The following is a 20,067-nucleotide window of genomic DNA, read 5'->3' on the forward strand; positions in this document are numbered from 1 at the left end:
TAAATTAGCGATTGTTTTTGCATATACTGTTTGTGCCTTTTGCCATGAGTCTGTATTACATAGACTGTTCACTTTCTTTGTGGGTTCCCAGAGGACCGGGTACGTGGCTGAACACATAGTCGGTGTGTGCTCAGTGAACTCTGGCCAAGACAATGTCTAAAGACAGAAGAAACAGATGGAAAGATTCTGGATCCTTAAGGCTACTAAGTGCCTCAAATTGTCCTGATTAATCAGTTGAATGTTACTTTGGACCTTTATTTTAAACAGGATGCCACCACTCAGAAGTAGAACCTCGATTTTCCCAGCATCCTGAAGACTGCACATAAAAGAAGTAAGCATGACTTCTAGATAAATCTCGATAAGCTCCCGTGGATTTTGATTGCTAAAATTTTGCTTCTTTTTATAAGCCCCGTTCTGTTGCACTTACCAATAACTTCCCAGGCAACAACTATCCTCGGGTAAACTCCATTAACATTTACATTTTTCTCTATTAATAATTGCTAAATATGGTTGTCTATTCATTTGTTCATCCAAATACAAAATATAAAGATAACTTCCTGTTTTGAATCATCTCCATCACAACTGTTGATCCAGTATCAAATAAGTGTCTCCCAGAGGATTAAGATTAAGTGTTTTGCAAACAAGATACAGCATTATCACGAATGATTCTGTGGAGGCAGGGAGAAAAGGAAGATCAAGGTCTAAGAAATAAGGTTGAATCAGCTCAGTGATGATACGTCTAAAACGGACCTGTAGCATTGGTTTCCCCCGTTCCTCATTTGTGGTATTAGTCCCTCAAAATATGCTCTCTCAAGAAGGGGTGGGTGATCATACCTTATAGTACCTCTCCCAGCTGTGTGCATGGGAAGCCTAATGTCCAGTTTTGGAATAAAAAGGAGCAGAGAAGGGTAAAAGGGAGGATTTTTCTCAGGCAGCCAGTGTCGCTGAAATACCACATATGTGGCTGTCTGTGTCAGCAGTAACACCCACCCCACCTATGTGGAAAGCCAATGTAGACGAGGAAAATATGATTAAATACATCTTTAAAGCCCTGATTGTGATTCCTTGGAAGATTCTGTAGGTGTGGACTACACCACACACAAAAAACATCTTTAAAGAGCAGAGGTCTTGTTTTCCTGCGAATGTTCCAAAGAGAAAAGAACAGGGAAAGAAGGCTTGTTCTCCCAGAAAGCACAGATCCTGCCAAATGGTTTCTAAATGTGTTTCTCCAAAATTTCCATGTGCCATCAATGGCTTTTTCGTGCCTTTGGAAATGGGAAGAGCAGAAATCGGTACCACTGTGAGAAAGCAAACATTGAAGGGAACCAGCTTGCTGAGGAAACAGGTTGTGCTTTTAAGTCACAGCACAGATATGGCACCGGTCCTCTTCACAAGCTTGAAATACATGAACACACAGAGTGACATCACCTTCTGATGCTGCAAGGAGAATGTTGAAGTCCCAAAGGGAAGTTTCCACATAATTGCTCTATTTGAAACTCAAGTGAATGACTGTCTCTGGGGTTTATATTAGGTAACTAGACTGACTCCCTGGAACTCAAACAGTAATTTTCTTTCTTTAATTTTGTAATCCAAAAAGACATTAATTTTGCCACTTATTAGAACTATTTTTAGTCAACCAGAGACTCTCCAGAGGATGTGGGCCAGAATGCCAAAGAGAAGAATATAAGGTTTGTTTCTGGGCAAGACTGAAGCTGGGTGGTCAGTTATTCAGAATAACCGTCTGTTTTGATCCATTTAAGTCAACATGTTTATTCAAGCTCCTTATTTTGCCAAAATACCGAGAGTTCATTGAATTGTTTGGTCATGAATCAAAGTGGCTGACATGGGTGCTACTATGGGCCCAGCTCAAGTCACAAAAAGGCAGAATACCAAAGACCCAGCTCAGCAGCAGCCCCGGCGCGTCCCTTCTTCAGCCCTCTGGAGTGTTTTCTCTGGCAAAAGTGTCAAAATGAAAGTGGAGTTTGTCCCATTGGTTTTAGACATTATATAAGTAAGGCACAGCCAGTCCTTTCCTCACTGAAGGCTGAAGCCCTATTCTATCTTCTCACCCCGTTTCCCTGCCATTCAGGCCACTTGGAAAATCTGGGTCATTTCTCAAATAACCAACAATGTTTAAGGAAAATTTAAATATGTTTTGTTATTTAAAATCAGTTCTACCACACTCCAAACCCTTTATCATGTGCAGTCACAATTTCTGTCGCCAGAGATAGAAAAAGACACTTTTTTGTATCATGATAGAAGCAAGCAAAATTGACTGAAAATGTGATCTATGTCAGGAATTCTGCTAGATGCCGAAGATACAAAAACGTAAGGAATGAGTCCTGCCTTTTATCACAGATTTACTGAGGGAGGGAGTCAACATGACTACCCCAAGTGTCATGGGTATGAACAATGGTCTGTGGGGAAGACAGGAGGGACTCATTGTGTCTCAGTGTTGCAGGTGGGTAGACACTGAAGGATGCTTTGTAGGAGAGGTAACACTTGAGCTACATTTTCAAGGCTGTGTGGGAAATTAAAAGAAGAGTGTGGAGGTGGAGGCCGGAAAGGAATTCCAGCCATATGGGATTGCATAAGCCAAAGCATGGAAGGGTGAACCATCATGATGTCTTAAGGGAATGACTGGTTGTCTGGTATGGCGAAAACACAGGGTATTGTTTTGAAAGCGTGGTGGGAAGCAAGGAGGGAATTGCAGTACAGGGAAAATACTGTGTAGTGTTTTAAACTCCACACTGAAGATTTTGTGCTTAATTCTAATAGGCAATGAGCTGTTCTTTTAAATTCTTTAAGAAAGTGATAAAATCAAATCCATGTGTTAGAAAGAATACCTGATATATAATAGGTATAGAGAACTGTTTGCTGAATGAATGGAGCTGAGGGAGGAGAGACCGAGGGAGACAAGTTACGTGATATTGCAATAATCCTGATGATGGGAGCCTGAATTAGAGAGCTGGGGGTGGTGTGATAGCTTAAAGAAAGACTCAATGAGACTTGGCAACCAACTAAATGTGGAGGGACGGAGGAGAAGTAAAAGTGAAAGCTAATTCTGATATGTCTGTCTTGTGTGACAGAGTATATGGTTATATCATTGACCAAAATAGGGAACACAGGAAGGAGAGAGTATTTTGAGGGGTGACAGGTGGGTAGAGAAAGCAGAGAGATGGGGAGATAAGTTGAGAGGCAGCATTCTATGATAATAATTTATATGGCTAACACATATAAATTTTTACTATGGGTCAGATACCATTTTAAATGCTTTATAAGTATTACCTCATTTAATCCTCATAAGTAGTAGTATTACATTATTGTTCCTATTTTATTTTATTTTATTTTATTTATTTTATTTTATTTTATTTTTGAGACTGAGTCTGGCTCTGTCACCCAGGCTGGAGTGCAGTGGCACGATCTTGGCTCACTGCAACCTCCACCTCCTGGGTTCAAGCAATTCTCATGCCTCAGCCTCCTGAATAGCTGGGGTTATAGGCACCAACCACCACGCCCAGTTAATTTTTTGTATTTTTAGTAGAGATGGGGTTTCACCTGTTTGGCCAGGCTGGTCTCAAACTTCTGCCTAGGCCTCCCAAAGTGCTGGGATTACAGGTGTGAGCCACCACACCCAACTTGTTCCTATTTTATAGGTGAGATAATTGCATAGGTTTGGAAGGCAACAACTCTGAGTTCAAGTCCTAGCTTTTCTGCTTTTTAGCAGTCTGATCTTAAGTATGTAAAAAATGGGTAATAATACCTATTATATGAAATTATTAAAAAGATTAGAGATAATACATGTAAACCAACTGACATAGTGTCTGTAATCTCATATGTCTCAATACATACTAGAAAGTATTATTATTATCAGCTATGAGATGTCCAGTAAAAAGTCAGGCATTTGTGTCTAGATTGTAAGAACTGAAAGTAAAAAATTTAAACATCAATACGTTGATGTTGGTTTGATCCTTAGGTATAAATACTATTCCCTGGCCTGGAGGTGAGTGGCAGTGTAGAAAGAGAAAATAATTGAGGGTAGAATTCTAGAAAATACCAATGGAAAAGGAACAGAAAGAATAAAAGATTCTTCCGAAAGAAATATAGATGAAATAATGCTAGAGGTAGAAGGAGAGACATAGAAAAGTTTTGCAAGCCCAAAAGGAAAGAGTTTCTAAGAAGGCAATGTCAGCAATCACAGATGCTTCTGGGAAGCCATATATGAAAGTCTGAAAAGAGATGATTTTATTTGACAGATAGAAAAGAGCTTGCTGTTGGTTGGGGTAAGAACCATTACAATGAAGTAATGGCAACCCAAGGCACAACTTCAGCATATGGAGGAGGGGCAAATGAAGAAGTGGAAAGAAAAGGAATAGGTAAATTTTCCTTTAAATAGTGAGTCTCCATTTTATTTCACAATGATACAGTTTGGAAAGTACTTCAGGAACGGTGAACTAAGGACCTCCAAAAATATGCTCCTCTGAAAAAGAAACAAGAACACTGGCAAAAATCATCAAAATCACCTTTTTGAAAACACTGGAGACGTGTTTTCACACCTGTAATCCCAGCAATTTGGGAGGCTGAGGCAGGCGGATCACTTGAGGTCAGGAGTTTAAGATCAACATGGTGAAACCCTGTCTCTACTAAAAATACAAAAATTAGCAGGGCATAGTAGTGCGTGCCTGTAATCCCAGCTACTCAGGAGGCTGAGGCAGGCAGGAGAATCGCTTGAACCCAGGAGGTGGAGGTTGCAGTGAGCCGAGATCATGCCATTGCACTCCAGCCTGGGTTACAGAGCAAGACTCTGTCATAATTAATAAAGAAAGAACGAACAAGAAACCACTGGGAATGAACCAAATGCTCGCAGCAATTCTTGGAGCGTTTATTTGAGAAATATGGCTGAGTCTTGGTAATAACAGTGATTTCTGTGCCATTTGAAATTGTACTATTCCCATCCCTCTCTTCCTAGCTCCATGGCAGCCTTGAAAACCCACAACCTCACATCCATGGAAACTGTGAACATCAGCAGCTTACCAGTCACTGGAAGTTGAACACAGATTTGAAGCTCTTTGAGAAGCCCTGTACCCAAAGAAATGTCATTTTTGACCTGTCTTGAAATCCCTTGAACAGCTTCATTCTCAGGGCTTGCTTTTGTTTGACCTGACTCTCTGTGTGCTCTACCCCACAGACATTTGCCAATAGCAAAAAATTAACACACCCAAAGAAATGAGAAAGAATGGCCCATACACAAGGTGAAAAAACAGTCGATAGAAACTATCTCCAAGGAAACTGAAACATTAGAATTACCAGACAAAAACTTTATTTATTCTTTATGTATGTATATATGTATGTGTATATATATGCATGCATGTTTTGACACAGTCTCGCTCTGTCACCCAGGCTGGAGAGCAGTGGTGCAATCTTGACTCATTGCAACCTCTGCCTCCTGGGTTCAAGCAATTATCCTGCCTCAGCCTCCTGAGTAGCTGGGATTACAGGTTCCCACCTCTATGCCTGGCTAACTTTTGTATTTTTCATAGAGATGGGGTTTTGCCAAGTTGGTCAGGCTGGTGTCTAATTTCTGACCTCAAGTGATTCACCTGCCTTGGCCTCCCAAAGTGCTGGGATTACAGGCGTGAACCACCATGCCTGGCTCTGACATACAATTCTTGAAATTGTTTAGTGTTAAGAATTTTAACTTAGCCAGGTGTGGTGGCGGGCACATGTAGTCTCAGCTACTCAGGAGGCTGAGGCAGGAGAATGGCGTGAACCCGGGAGGTGGAGCTTACAGTGAGCCGAGATCATGCCACTGCACTCCAGCCTGGGCGACAGAGTGAGACTCCGTCTCAAAAAAAAAATAATAATAATAATTTTAATTGTCTTCTTTAAAAGAACACTGCATAAACAAATGTATTATTTATTTACGGAAAGAAAAACAAATTGTACCTGGTATTTCTACCTGAAGCCAGGCTGGTCTTGAACTCCTGGCCTCAATCTATCCACCCACCTCAGCCTCCCAAAGTGCTGGAATTACAGGCATGAGCCACCATGCCCGGCCCAGACAAAGACTTTAAATCAGCTATTATAAGTATGTTCAAAGCAGTAAAGGAAACTGTATCTGAAGAATTAAAGGAAAGTATGAGAATAATGTTTTATCAAGCAGAGGATATCAATAAAAAGATAGTAATTATTTTAAAAATTCTGGAGTTGCTGGGCGCAGTGGCTTACACTTGTATTCCCAGCACTTTGGGAGGCCAAGGTGGGCAGATCACTTGAGGTCAAGAGTTTGAGACCAGCCTGGACAACATGGTGAAACCCTATCCCTACTGAAAATACAAATGTTAGCTGAGTGTGCTGGCATGCACCTGTAGTCCCAGCTACTCAGGAGGCTGAGGCGCAAGAATCTCCTGAGTCTGGGAGGCGGAGGTTGTGGTGAGATTGTGCCACAACTCTCCAGCCTGGGCAAAAGAGCCAGACCTTGTCTCAATAATAATGATGATAATTTCTGGGCTGGGCATGGTGGCTCATGCCTGTAATCCCAGCATTTTGGGAGGCTGAGGCAGGTGGATCACCTGAGGTCAAGAGTTCAAGACCAGCCTAGCCAACGTCATGAAACCCTGTCTCTACTAAAATTACAAAAATTAGCTGGGCATAGTGACAGTGCCTCTAGTCCCAGCTGCTTGGGAGGCTGAGGTACAAGAATTGCTTGAACCCAGGAGACGGAGGTTGCAGTGAGCCGAGATCATGCCACTGCATTCCAGCCTGGGTGACAGAATGAGACCCCATCTAAAAATAAAGTTCTGGAGTTGAAGAGTATAATAAAAAATAAAAAATTTACTAAATTTACTAGAGGAGCTCAAGGGCAGATTTGTGCTGTCAAAAAGTAATCAGTGAACTTGAATATAGGTCAATTGAGATTATCCACTCTGAGGGACAGAAAAGAAAAAAAATGGAGAAAAATGAACAGAGCCTCTGAGACTGTGGGACTCCATCAAGTGTGCTAACATAGTAAAATGGTAATCCCAGAAGTAAATGAGAGAGAGAGAAAGGGGAAGAAAGAATATATGAAGAAATAATAGCCAAAACTTCCCACATTTGAAGAAAAACAGTAATCTATATATTCAAGAGGTTTAATAAACTCTGAATAAGATAAGCTCAAAGATTCATCATAGTCAAACTGTTAAAAGATAAAGACAGAGAATCTGGAAAGTAGAAAATGAAAAGCGACCGTCATATACAACAGATCCTTAGTAAAGGCTGGACACAGTGACTCATGACTCTAATCCAGTGTTTCGGGAGGCCAAAACAGAAGAATTGCTTGAGGCCAGGCCTGGCCAGGTGTTTGAGAACAGCCTGGGCAATGTAGTCAGACCTCATCTCTATCCAAATAAAAATAAAAAATTTAGCTGGGCATGGTAGTGCATGCCTGTAGTCCTAAATACTCAGGAGGCTAAGGCAGAAGGATCACTTGAGTTCAAAGCTGCAGTGAGCTGTGATCCCACCACTACACTCCTGGGTGATGGAATCTCTCAAAAAAAAAAAAAAAAAAAAAAAAAAACTCTTAAAAAAAAAAAAAAAAAAAAGCCAGGTATGGTAGCTCACGCCTGTAATCGCAGCACTTTGGGAGGCTGATAAGGGTAGATCCCTTGAATCTAGGAGTTTGAGACCAGCCTGGCAACATGATAAAATCCTGTCTCTATAAAAAAGACAAAACTAGTCAGGCAAAGTCGTGTGCACCTGTAGTCCCAGCTACTTGGGAGGCTATGGTGGGGAGGATTGCTTGTGCTTGGGAGGTCGAGGCTTCACTGAGCTGTGACTGTACCACTGCACTGCGGCCTGGGTGATAGAGCAAGACTCTTTTAACTCAGAGTGAGAGAGAGAGAGAGGTCGAGATCCTCAATAAGATTAACATGAATTATCAGCAGAAACCTTGGAAGCCAGAAGGCAGGAGGTATGACATATTCAACGTGCTAAAAGAAAGACTGTCAGCCGAGAATTCTGTGTATGCAGAAATTTGTAGTATGCAGGAATACTATGCTTTTATGCTTCAAAAATGAAAGAGAAAGTAAGATATTCTCAGATATACAAAAATTGAGGAATGTTTTCACTAGCAGACCTGCCCTGCAAGAAATGTTAAAGAGGATATTTCAGGCTGAAATGAAAGGACCACACAAATGAACTCAAATCCACATGAGGTCATAAAGAGCCCTGGTAAAGGGCACTGGTAACTACATAGGTATATTATAAAGTCAGTATTAATATATTTTTGATTTGTAACTTCTCTTTTCTCCTATGTGATTTAAAAGATAACTGCATAAAACAATAATTATATTGATAGGCTTATAATTTAGAAAAATGTAATTTGTCTAAAACTAATAGCACAAAGGAGGAAATGGGGTTAAACTGAAGCAAAGTTTTTCATATGATGGAAATTAAGTTGGTATTAATCCTAACTAGATTATTTTGAAATAAGATATTAATGATAATCCCCAGACCAGTCACTAAGAAAGTAACTAAAAAACACATACTAAAAGATACAACAAGGAAATTAAAATAGTGTACTATTTAAATGAAATGCAAGGCTACAATGATAGAAAATATCTACCACAAAAGAAAGCATGAAGAGATAAACAAAAAATATTCATGACTTATAGAAAAACAAGTAGCAAAAGAACAGACATAAATCCTACCAAATAAATGACTATGACCACATTAAATGTAAATGGACTGAACAATCCAATCAAATGCCAGAGATTGTGCTGGATGTGGTGGCTTATGCCTGTAATCCCATCACTTTGGGAGGCCAAGGCAGGAAGACTGCTTGGGGCCAGGAGCTTGAGACCAGTCTGGGCAATAGAGCAAGGCCCCATCTCTACAAAAGGAATTTTTTTAAATAACCAGGCATGGTGACATGTACCTGTAGTCCTAGCTACTCAGGAGGTTGAGGTGGGAGGATCACTTGAGCCCAGGAAGTTGAGGCTGCAGTGAGCCAAGATCATACCACTGCACTGCAGCCTGGGTGACAGAGTGAGACCCTGTTTCTAAAAATAAATAAGTACAAAGTTTTTAAAAGTAAGAGATCGGCCAGAAAAAAGAAAACACAATTCAAGTATACATTGTCTATAAGAGACATACTCTAGATTCAAAGACATATAAAGTGAAAGTAAAAAATACATCAGACAGTAGTAATCAAAGAGAGTTAGAATGGTAACTCTAATATCAAACAATTTAGACTTCAAGACAAAAGCTGTTAGATAAAGGAGAGCTTTTTTAAGAGTCTCCAGATCCAACGGGAAAATATATTTTTTTTAAAAAGTGGGCATTTTATAATGATAAAATGGTCAGTCTATCAGGAAGACATAGTAATTATAAATAAATGTGTACCTACAACAGGGCCCCAAACACATGAAGCAAAAACTGACAGAACTAAAGGGGGAAATAGACAATTCAACAATAATAGTTGGACAATTAAATACTCCACTCACACTTTTTGTAAATTTGATTTTATTTTAGATTGAGGGGTATATGTGTAGGTTTGTTATACAGGTATACTGTGTAATTGTGGGGTTTGGGCTTCTAGTGTACGCATTACCCAAATAGTGAACGTTGTATCTAACGGGTAATTTTTCAACTCTCACTCTCCTCCGTTTCCTTTTTTGGATTCCCCAGTGTCTATTATTTTCATATTTATGTCCATGTGTATTCATTGTTTAACTCCCACTTATAATTGAGAATATGTGTTTAAGTACTCCACTTTCAATAACAGAACAACTAGGCAGAAAATCAACAAGAAATTAAAAGACTTGAACAACACAATAAACCAACTGGATCTAACAGATATCTATAGGATACTTTACCTTATGACAACAGAAAATACATTCTTTTCAGTGCTCATGGAACTTTCTCCGAGATAGACCATATATTGGGCCATAAAATAAGTCTCAGTATATTTAAGAGGCATGAAATCATGGAACTACGATGAAATCTTCAGCCATAATACAAATTAAATTTAAAATCAATAATTAAAAATTTGTAAATATTAATAAACTTATATAACCAATAAGTCAAAAAAGAAATCACAAGGGAATTAGAAAATACTTTGAGATAAATGAAACAAACATATAACACATGAAAACTTTAGGGATGCAGTGAAGGTAATGCTTAGAGAGAAATGTATAACTATCAATGCTTACAATAAAAAGAGAAGATGTAAAACGAAGAACCTAACCTTACACCTTTAAAAAAAAAAAAAAAAACTAGAAAATGAAGTACAAACTAAATTCAAAGCAAGTGGAAGTAAGGAAATAATAACTAATAAAAATAGATAAAGAATAGAAAAGCAATCAGGAACATTTTTTTTTTTTAAAGTTGGTTCTTGAATGATATAATTGACAAAACATTAGTGAGACTGACTGCTATGGTCTGAATGTTTACGTCCCCTCAATATTCTTATGTTAAAGTCTTCAACCACAAGGTGATGGCATTAGAAAGTGGGGCCTTTGGAAGGTGACTAGATCATGAAGGTGGGATTAGTGTCTTCATAAAAGAGGCTTGAGAGAGACCCACCCTGTGAGGACACAGGAAGAAGATGGCTGTCTAGGTGGAAGCAAGTCTTTACTAGACACTAAATCTGCTGGGGCCTTGATCCTGGACTTCTCATCTTCCAAATTTCTGTTATTGATAAGCCACTCAGTGTATGGTATTTTGTTACTGCAGTTCAGATGAACTAAGACTGGTGTTCCCATCCCCTGGGCTGCAGACCTGAACTAGAGTACACAGGAAGAGATGAGCAGCGGGCCAGAGAGCATTACTGCCTGAGCTCTGCCTCTTGTCAAATCAGCGGCAGCATTAGATTCTCATAAGAGTGTGAACCCTATTGTGAACTGCACATGTGAGGGATCTAGGTTGCGTGCTCCTTATGAATCTAAGTAATGCCTGAGGATCTGAGGTGACAGTTTCATCCTGAAACCACCCGATTCAACCCTCTCTTCATTCATGGAAAATTGTCTTCCATGAAAGTGATCCCTGGTGCCAAAAAGGTTGGGGACTGCTGAATTAAGATACTAAGAAATATGAGAAAACATTTAAATTACTAAAATCAGGAATAAAATAAGGACATCACTACTGATCTTATAGAAATAAGAATTATTATAAGGGAGTACTGCAAACAATTATATGCCAACAAATCAGATCAATAAAATTGATAAATTCCTAGAAAGATACAAATTACCAAAATTGATTCAAGAAGAAATAGAAAATATGAATAGACCTATAACAAGTTAAAAAATTAAATCATTAATCAACAAACTTCCCACAAAGAAAAGCTGAAGCCTAAATAACTTCACTGGTAAATTCTAGCAAACATTTACAGAATAATCAACAAATTCTTCACAAACTTGTTTCCAGAAAAATGAGGAGGAAACACTTCCAATTCATTTATTACTCTGTTACCAAAGCAGACAAAGATATAACAAGAAAACTACAGACTAATACCTGCTATGAATATAGATACAAAATATGTTCAACAAAATACTAGTAAACCAAATCTAGCAACATAAAAAGGATTATACATCATGACCAAGTGGAATCTATCCCAGGAATGCATGGTTGATTTAATGTATGGAAATCAATCAATGTGTAATATACCATGTCAACAGAATGAAGGATAAAAACCACATGGTCAAACTAGGCATGGTGGTACAAACCTGGAGTCTCAGTGACTTGGGAGGCTGAGGTGAGAGGATCCCTTTTATATTTTGAAACTAAAAGTTCAAGTATAACCTGGGCAATGTAGTAAGACCCTGTTTGAAAAAACAAACAGGCCAGGTGTGGTGGTTGACTTCTGTAATCCCAGTGCTTTGGGAGGCCAAGGCAGTTTGATCACCTGAGAGTCAGGAGTTTGAGACCAGTCTAACCAATATGGTGAAACCATGTCTCTACTAAAAATACAAAAAAATTAGCCAGGCGTGGTGGTGGGCATCTGTAATCCCAGCTACTTGGGAGGTTGAGGCAGGAGAATCACTTGAACCCAGGAGGCAGAGGTTGCAGTATGCAGAGATTGCGCCATTGCACTCCAGCCTGTGGAACAAGAGCAAAACTTTGTCTCAAAAGCCAAAAAACAAAAACCATCCATACGATCATCTCAGTAAATGCAGAAAAAGCATTTGACAAAAACTCTAACCCTTTTTCATAATGAAAAACACTCAACAAACTAGGAATAGAGGGGGATGTTCTCAACCTGACTGCATTAGTTTGCTTGCACTGCTGTAACAAAATACCACAGACTGGGTGGCTCAACAACAGAGATTAATTTTCTCACAGTTCTGGAGCTAGAAAATCAAGATCAAGGTACTGTTAGCATTGGTTCCTGGTAAGGCCACTATTTTTGGCTTGGAGATTGCTATTTTCTGTGTCCTTACATGGTTTTTCTGTGTGCATATGCAGAGAGACAGCTCTCTTGTGTCTCATTCTCTTTTTATAAGGACACCAGTGCTATTGGATAAAGGCCCCACCCTTATGATGTCACCTAACCTTTATTATCTCCTTAGAGGTCCTATCAGCAAATAGGATCACCTTGGGGGTTAGAACGTCAACATACAAACTTGGGGAGAAAACCAACCTATAACGTTGATGAAGTGCATCTATTAAAAAACCACAGAAAATGTAATATTTAATGGTAAAAAATTGCATGTGTTTATTATATGATCAAAAACAAGACAAGGATATCAGTTCTCACTATGTCTATTCAACCTTGTGATAGGTATTCTAGCCAGAGCAATTAGATAGAAAACAAAATAAAAGGCATCATATTGGATAAGAAGAAGTAATACTATCTCTAGTTGCTGATAACATGATCTTATATATAAAAAATCCTAAGGAATCTACATAAAATCTATTAGAACTAATGAGTTTAGTAGATCACAAGATATAAGATCAAGATACAAAAATCAATTGTATTTTTATATATTAGCAATGAAGAGTCTAAAATGAAATTAAAACAATTTCATTTATAATAACATCAAAAGAATAAGATATTTAGGAATAAATTTAACAAGCACAAGATGTGCACACTGAAAACAACATTGTTGAAAGTAAAGAAGACCCAAATAAATAGAAATACATATTAATTAACCAGAAGACTTAATACAGTCTTCTCTAAATAGATCTATAGATTCAATGCCGTCCCTATCAAAATCTCAACTGGCTTCTTTGTAGAAATCAACAAGTGTATCCTAAAATTCAAATGGAAATACAAGGGATCCAGAATAGCCAAAACAATCTTAGAACAAAGTTGGAGAACTCACTCTTTTCTATTTCAAAACTTACTATAAAGCTACAGTAATCAAGACAGTATGATACTGGCATAAAGATAGATATATAGATCAAAGGAATAAATCTTAGAGTCCAGAAATAAACCCTTACATTTATGGTCAACTAACAAGGATGCTGAGACAATTCAATATGTTAAAATAGTCTTTTTGACAATGGTCCTGGGATGACTGGATATCCATCAAGTGATGAATGTATAAACAAACTATTATATATCCATACCATGAAATATTATTTGGCCATAAAAAGGAATGAAGTACATCCCACAACATGGACAATTCTTGAAATAATTATTCTAACTTAAGACAATCAAAAGGCCACATTTTGTATGATTCCATTTATATAAAATGTCCCCAATAGGCAGATGCATAGAGATAGAAAGTGGATTAGTTGTTGCTTGGGGCTGGAGGAAGGGGAGAATGGGGACTATTAATGAATATAAAGTATCTTTTTGGGGTTGGTGAAAATGTCTGAAATTATTAAGCAGTGGTGATTGCATAATCTTTTGAATATAATAAAACCCTTACAAATTGGTCACTTAAATGTGTGTGGATTCAATAGCATATGAATTATATCTCAGTAGTTACCTAAAACATGATTGAATGATATCTCACCATCTGGATCTCATGATATAAAATCTATTTAATCAGCAGATATATACAGTATCTTCTTCCAGACATTTGGGGATGTCTCAGAGATACCTGACCATGTTCCTCTTCCCTTCCCCCACAATACAGTGTTAGAGCCACTAGGTGCAGCCTGGTAAAGGGACTGTCTGCCCCAGAGTGGGGAGTTGGGGGACTGTGATGGTCCAGAGCACAGTGAGAAGGGGTCTGCTGGGGAGAGCATCCTGGGTTGGGATGTTGGGTTCCAAGTGCTGTGAGGAGGGCATACACAAGGCAGAGGAGGTGGCAGTAGCATTGGGATATTGATTATAGACAAGGAGGCAGATCAAACAAGTAAATATGTAAAAGGAATGGGAGCCAGGTTTATCCCTGTAGTAGAAGAAATTTACAAATATGGCAAGGGAGAAAACTATAGCTCAGGAACAGTGTCACCTCTGTAGCAATAAGAATGCTTAACACTGAGATCTTGGTTTTTTAAATACCATTCTCCATGAAAAGGAACTAGAGTTCTGTATTAATCTTTTCTCACACTGCTATAAAGATATATCTGAGACTGGGTAATTCATAAAGAAAAGAGGTTTAATTGACTCACAGTTCTGCAGGCTGTACAGGCTTCTGCTTCTGGGGAGAGCTCAGAAAACTTACAATCATGGCAGAAAATGAAGGGAAAGCAGAAGCAGGCACATCTTCCTATGGCCAACAGGAGAGAGAGAGAGCGAAGGGGGAGGTGCTACACACTTTTTTTCTTTTTCTTTTTCCTTTTAAATTTTGAGATGGGGTCTCACTCTGTTGCGCAGGCTGGGGTGCAGTGGAGTGATTTCAGCCCACTACAACCTCCACCTCCAGGGTTCAAGCAATTCTTGTGCCTCAGCCTCCCAAGTAGGTGGAATTACAAATGCGTGCCACCATGCCTGGGTAATTATTTTTGTATTTTTAGTAGAGACGGGTTTTCACCATGTTGGACAGGCTGATCTTAAACTTCTGACCTCTGGTGATCTGCCCACCGTGGCCTCCCAAAGTGCTGGAATTACAGGCTTGAGCTACTGTGCTCGGCCTACACACTTTACAACAACCAGATCTTGTGAGAACTCTGTCATGAGACAGCACTAGGGTGATTATCGGGGGAAACGGCCCTTGGTATTTCAATGTAGGTTATTTCCATTTTCCATAAGTGTCAGCCAGCTGAGAAATAGAGTACAAAGAGAAGAATTTTACAGCTAGGTCGCTGGGGGTGACATCACATATTGGTAGGACCATGATGCCCACCTGAGCCTCAAACCAGCAAGTTTTGTCCGGGCGCGGTGGCTCAAGCCTGTAATCCCAGCACTTTGGGAGGCCGAGACGGGCGGATCACGAGGTCAGGAGATCGAGACCATCCTGGCTAACACGGTGAAACCCCGTCTCTACTAAAAAATACAAAAAACTAGCCGGGCGAGGTGGCGGGCGCCTGTAGTCCCAGCTACTTGGGAGGCTGAGGCAGGAGAATGGCATAAACTCAGGAGGCGGAGCTTGCAGTGAGCTGAGATCCGGCCACTGCACTCCAGCCTGGGCGACAGAGCGAGACTCCGTCTCAAAAAAAAAAAAAAAAAAAAAAAAACCAAGTTTTTTTATTAAGGGTTTCAAAAGGGGAGGGGGCGTAATAACAGAGTAGGTACAAAGATCACATGCTTCAAAGGGCAAAAAGCAGAACAAATATCACATGCTTCTGAGGGAACAGGACAAAGGGCAAAAGCAGAACTACTGATAAGGGCCCAACAAATATCACAAGGCAAAGGGCAAAAGCAGAACTACTGATAAGGGTCTATGCTCAGTGATGCATGTATTTTCTTGATAAACATCTTAACAGAAAACAAGGTTTGAGAGCAGAGAACTGGTCTGACCACAAATTTACCAGGGTGGAGTTTTTTCCCTACCCTAGTAAGCCTGAGGGTACTACAGGAGACCAGGGTGTGTCTCAGTCCTTATCTCAACCACATAAGACAGACACTCCCAGAGCAGCCATTTATAGACCTCCCCCGAGGAATGAGTTCCTTTCCCAGGGTATTAATATTCTTTGCTAGGAAAAGAATTTAGCGATATCTCTCCTACTTGCACGTCCGTTTATATGCTCTCTGCAAGAAGAAAAATATGGCTCTTTTTGCCTGACCCACAGGCAGTCAGACCTTATGGTTGTCTTCCTTTGTTCCCTAAAAATCACTGTTATTCTGTTCTTTTTCAAGGTGCACTGATTTCATATTGTTCAAACACACATTTTACAATCAATTTGTACAGTTAACACAATTATCACAGTGGTCCTGAGGTGACATACATCCTCAGCTTACAAAGATAACAGGATTAAGAGATTAAAGTAGACAGGCATAAGCAATTATAAAAGTAGTATTTGGGAACTGATAAATGTCCATGAAATCTTCACAATTCATCTTCCTCTGCCGTGGCTCCAGCCGGTCCCTCTATTTGCGGTCCCTGACTTCCTGCAACAGGGGATGGTGCTAAATGATTAGAAACCACCCCTGTAATCCAATCCCCTCCCACCAGGCCCCACATCCAACAAGTTCCTTCACAAAATGGATTATTCCAGGGCTGGGGTGAGAAAAGATGACCCTGGAACAACTTTTGTGCCAAAACACAAGGAAGTGTATGAAGAATGACAGGGACATGTCAAAAGGACACGGAAGCCAGATTGAAGGGGCTTCTACTAGCCAAATCTGGGATAACTTGAGCATCATAAATGAACAATGTTATTGATGGATTATTACATATTTGATAAAGCAGGAAACCGTGAGCCCATACTGAAATAAATAGATTTAAACAAATAAAACATTTGATATGGGATGAAAGTTTTACATAATTTCAAAGTACTTTTCCAAAAAGTACTAATAACAAGAAATGTGATGGTAAAAAGGAGAATTCTGGTAGGTAGCATTTTAAGCAAGTGACCTAAGTGAACATCATCAGTAATGGAACAACTCAAAATTATGGTCATTCTGTATTATTCCTGTCCAAAGATGCATAACCCAAATCTAACCAAGAGGAAACATAAGAAACCCAAATTGAGGGACATCTACAAAATAACCAGCCTGGATTCTTCAAAAGCATCAAGGCTATGTGAATGTCCCAGGAAGACTGAGAAACGGTTCCAGACTGATGGAGACATAAAAACTAAATGTAACACGTGATTCTGAACTGGATCCTTTTGCAAAATGGGCGTTATTGGGATGCCTGCCAAACTTGAATGGTGTCTGAGCATTCGATGGTAGTAATATAAAAATGTTAATTTTACCATTTTCTCTGCTTTTGACAGTTATGTCGAGGTTATGTAGAGTGTCCTTGTTTGTGGGAATTACACACGGATATACCTGGGATGATAGGTATCCTGTCAACAATGTACTTTTAACTGGTTCGGGAAAAGAAGATTTTGTACTGTGCTTCCAACTTTTCTATAAGCTTCAAGTTGTTTCAAAACACAACCAAAAAGAAAAGTATCTGACCCTGAGGGGTCTATTTAGTGTAATAATTAAATAGTAAGAATGTTGCACTAAAAATGTCTGGTGGTGGTGTTCATTGTGGAGCACGTGTGTGTTTGCTGCTATTTTGTGTATGCCCTGACACCTACCCATCACGCAGGCCTGGCACTCATGGCCCATCTGGAGCCAAACCTTCTGCTCCTTGGTTTGTCTCTTTAGACTTTGGGGCCCATCTGGGGCCCAGTTCAATATAGTGTGGGTAAATCCCCGTAGTTGATGTGGCCAGTATATTTGTAAAACCTTTAATATATTTGAACTACCTCTAATTTTTAACTTTCTATTGCTTCTGTTGATCCCAATTTCAAGGATGCAGGAGATACTGAATTTAAATTAAAAGACAATAAAATATTTTAGCACTTAAGTGAAGACTAAAGACGGACAAGGATGTTTCTTTTCTAAACTCTTCTCCATAGTTACTTGTATAACATGTTAAAGAAAAGGTGACATTTGCGTGAAATAGTTTTCACATACATCATTAATCAAGCTAATATAAACTATAAGCACTATCTGTTGCTCACATTCTCACCATCAGCTATCCTGCCTTTGAAGCTTTCTTGAAATTATTTCCAGCTATTAATCTGTACTTGTAAATAACACAACTCAGACAAACTGGACCATGGGGATCCAGTCCTACATAGCTGCCTGGCGGGTTGGGAAAGAGGCTGTAGAGCAGGTGGAGTGAAGGGAGTGGGAGGGAAGGCAGGCGCCCTTCATGTCATTCAGTTCTGATCTTCCCTGTCCTTCCCTCTTCATTCTCCAAGATTAGTTGAGTGTCAGTTACGTGTCAGGCAGGGTAATGGCACTGGGGAGCCAATGACGAATGAGATACACTCTGGGCCTTTTAAGGAGCACTGAATTTGTAGAAAGAGAGACTGCTGAGCTAGGAATTCAAGAATATTCTAATAGTTTCTACAAAAGAAGTCAGGCCAGGCACGATGGTTTGCACCAGTAATCCCAGCACTTCGGGAGGCCGAGGCGGGTGGATCACCTAAGGTCAGGAGTTTGAGACCAGCCTGGCTAACATGGTGAAACCTTGTCTCTACTAAAACTACAAAAATTAGCCAGGCGTGGTGGGCACCTGTAATCCCAGAGACTTGGGAGGCTGAGGCAGGTAAATTGCTTGGACCTGGGAGGCAGAGGTTGCAGTGAGCTGAGATCGTGCCATTGCACTCCAGAGCCTGGGAGACAGAGAATCTGTCTCAAAAAAAAAAAAAAAAAAAAAAAAAAAAAAAGTCAAATAGTGCTATTAAAGGAGAAAAATTGCTTCATGACAGGAATAAAAAAAGTCTTCATGGAAAAGGTAATGTTTAAAGCCCCAACTTAATTGCAGTTTTCCAGGAAAGGAGGAGGAGAGGGAATCACAAACAGAGGAAATTGAAGCAAAAGGCTGTGAGTCTCAGAGTGCAGCTCCTTTGGAGCTCATCGAGGGGAAGGTGAAGGCAAAAGGAAGGATTGTGTGTGTCTGAAAGTAGAGACAGGCTGAGGAGAGTGGGTCAGAAGGATTCACTGGGGTTGGACCTTTTTTTTTCCCCCTGCTCTGTCACCCGGGCTGGAGTGCAGTGACATGATCTCGGCTCACTGCAACCGCCTCCCAGGTTCAAGTGATTCTCCTGCCTCAGTCTCCTGAGTTGCTAGGATTACAGGCATGTACCATCACGCCCAGCTAGTTGTTTGTATTATTATTATTATTATTTTGAGATGGAGTCTTTCTTTGTCACCCAGACTGGAGTGGAGTGGTGCGATCTTGGCTCACTGCAACCTTCGCCTCCCGGGTTCAAGTGATTCTCCTGCCTTGGCCTCCTGAGTAGCTAGGATTATAGGCATGTGCCATTACACCCAGCTAACTTTTTGTATTTTTAGTAGAGACTGGGTTTTGCCATGTTGGCCAGGATGGTCTTGATCTCCTGACTTCATGATCTGCCTGCCTCAGTCTCCCAAAGTGCTGGGATTACAGGTGTGAGCCACCATGCCCAGTAGGACCATTTTTAAAAAGAAAGACCGGGTGGTGACTCATGCATGTAATCCCAGCACTTTGGGAGGCTGAGGCAGGAGGATGGCCGGAGGTCAGGAGTTCAAGACCAGCCTGGCCAACATGGTAAAACCCTGTCTCTACTGAAAATACAAAAACTTAGCCAGGCATGGTGGCACGCACCTGTAATCCCAGCTACTTGGGAGGCCGAAGCAGGAGAATTGCTTGAACCTGGGAGGTGGAGGTTGCAGTGAGCCAAGATTACGTCATTGCACTCCAGCCTGGGTGACAGAGGGAGACTCTGTCTCTACATACATACATAAAATAAAAGTGGACAGAAACCAAACAGCAACAACAAACTCCCCTGTATGATATGCTGAGGAGCTCAGACTTTATTCTAGAACGATGGGATGTCAGGTGAAGGTCTGCTGGAGACAGCCATGGTCACTTCCCTCCCACCACATGGATTCTGTGATTCTCAGGAGCAGGAAGGAACTGCCTGACCGCTGTATGATGGGAGAATTGCTCACACTCTTGTATTTTTAGTAGAGACTGGGTTTCGCCATGAGATCTTCACTGAGATCTCTGCTCAAACATTACCTCGTCCTCTCCTGTCTAA

The 20,067-nt window shown here is 40.2% G+C and overlaps 2 protein-coding genes across 3 annotated transcripts in view; one reads left to right on the top strand and one right to left on the bottom strand.

The window, feature by feature from the left end:
- Nucleotides 1–20,067, bottom strand: part of RAPGEF2 (Rap guanine nucleotide exchange factor 2) — a 487,682-nt gene that overhangs the window by 416,028 nt on the left and 51,587 nt on the right. The gene's annotated exons all lie outside the window — the stretch shown is intronic.
- The window catches only part of C5H4orf45 (chromosome 5 C4orf45 homolog), a 132,464-nt gene that overhangs the window by 89,249 nt on the left and 23,148 nt on the right, over nucleotides 1–20,067 (top strand). The window lies entirely within an intron of this gene.

This window comes from Macaca thibetana, chromosome 5, assembly GCF_024542745.1.
Source record: "Macaca thibetana thibetana isolate TM-01 chromosome 5, ASM2454274v1, whole genome shotgun sequence".
NCBI lineage: Eukaryota > Metazoa > Chordata > Mammalia > Primates > Cercopithecidae > Macaca > Macaca thibetana.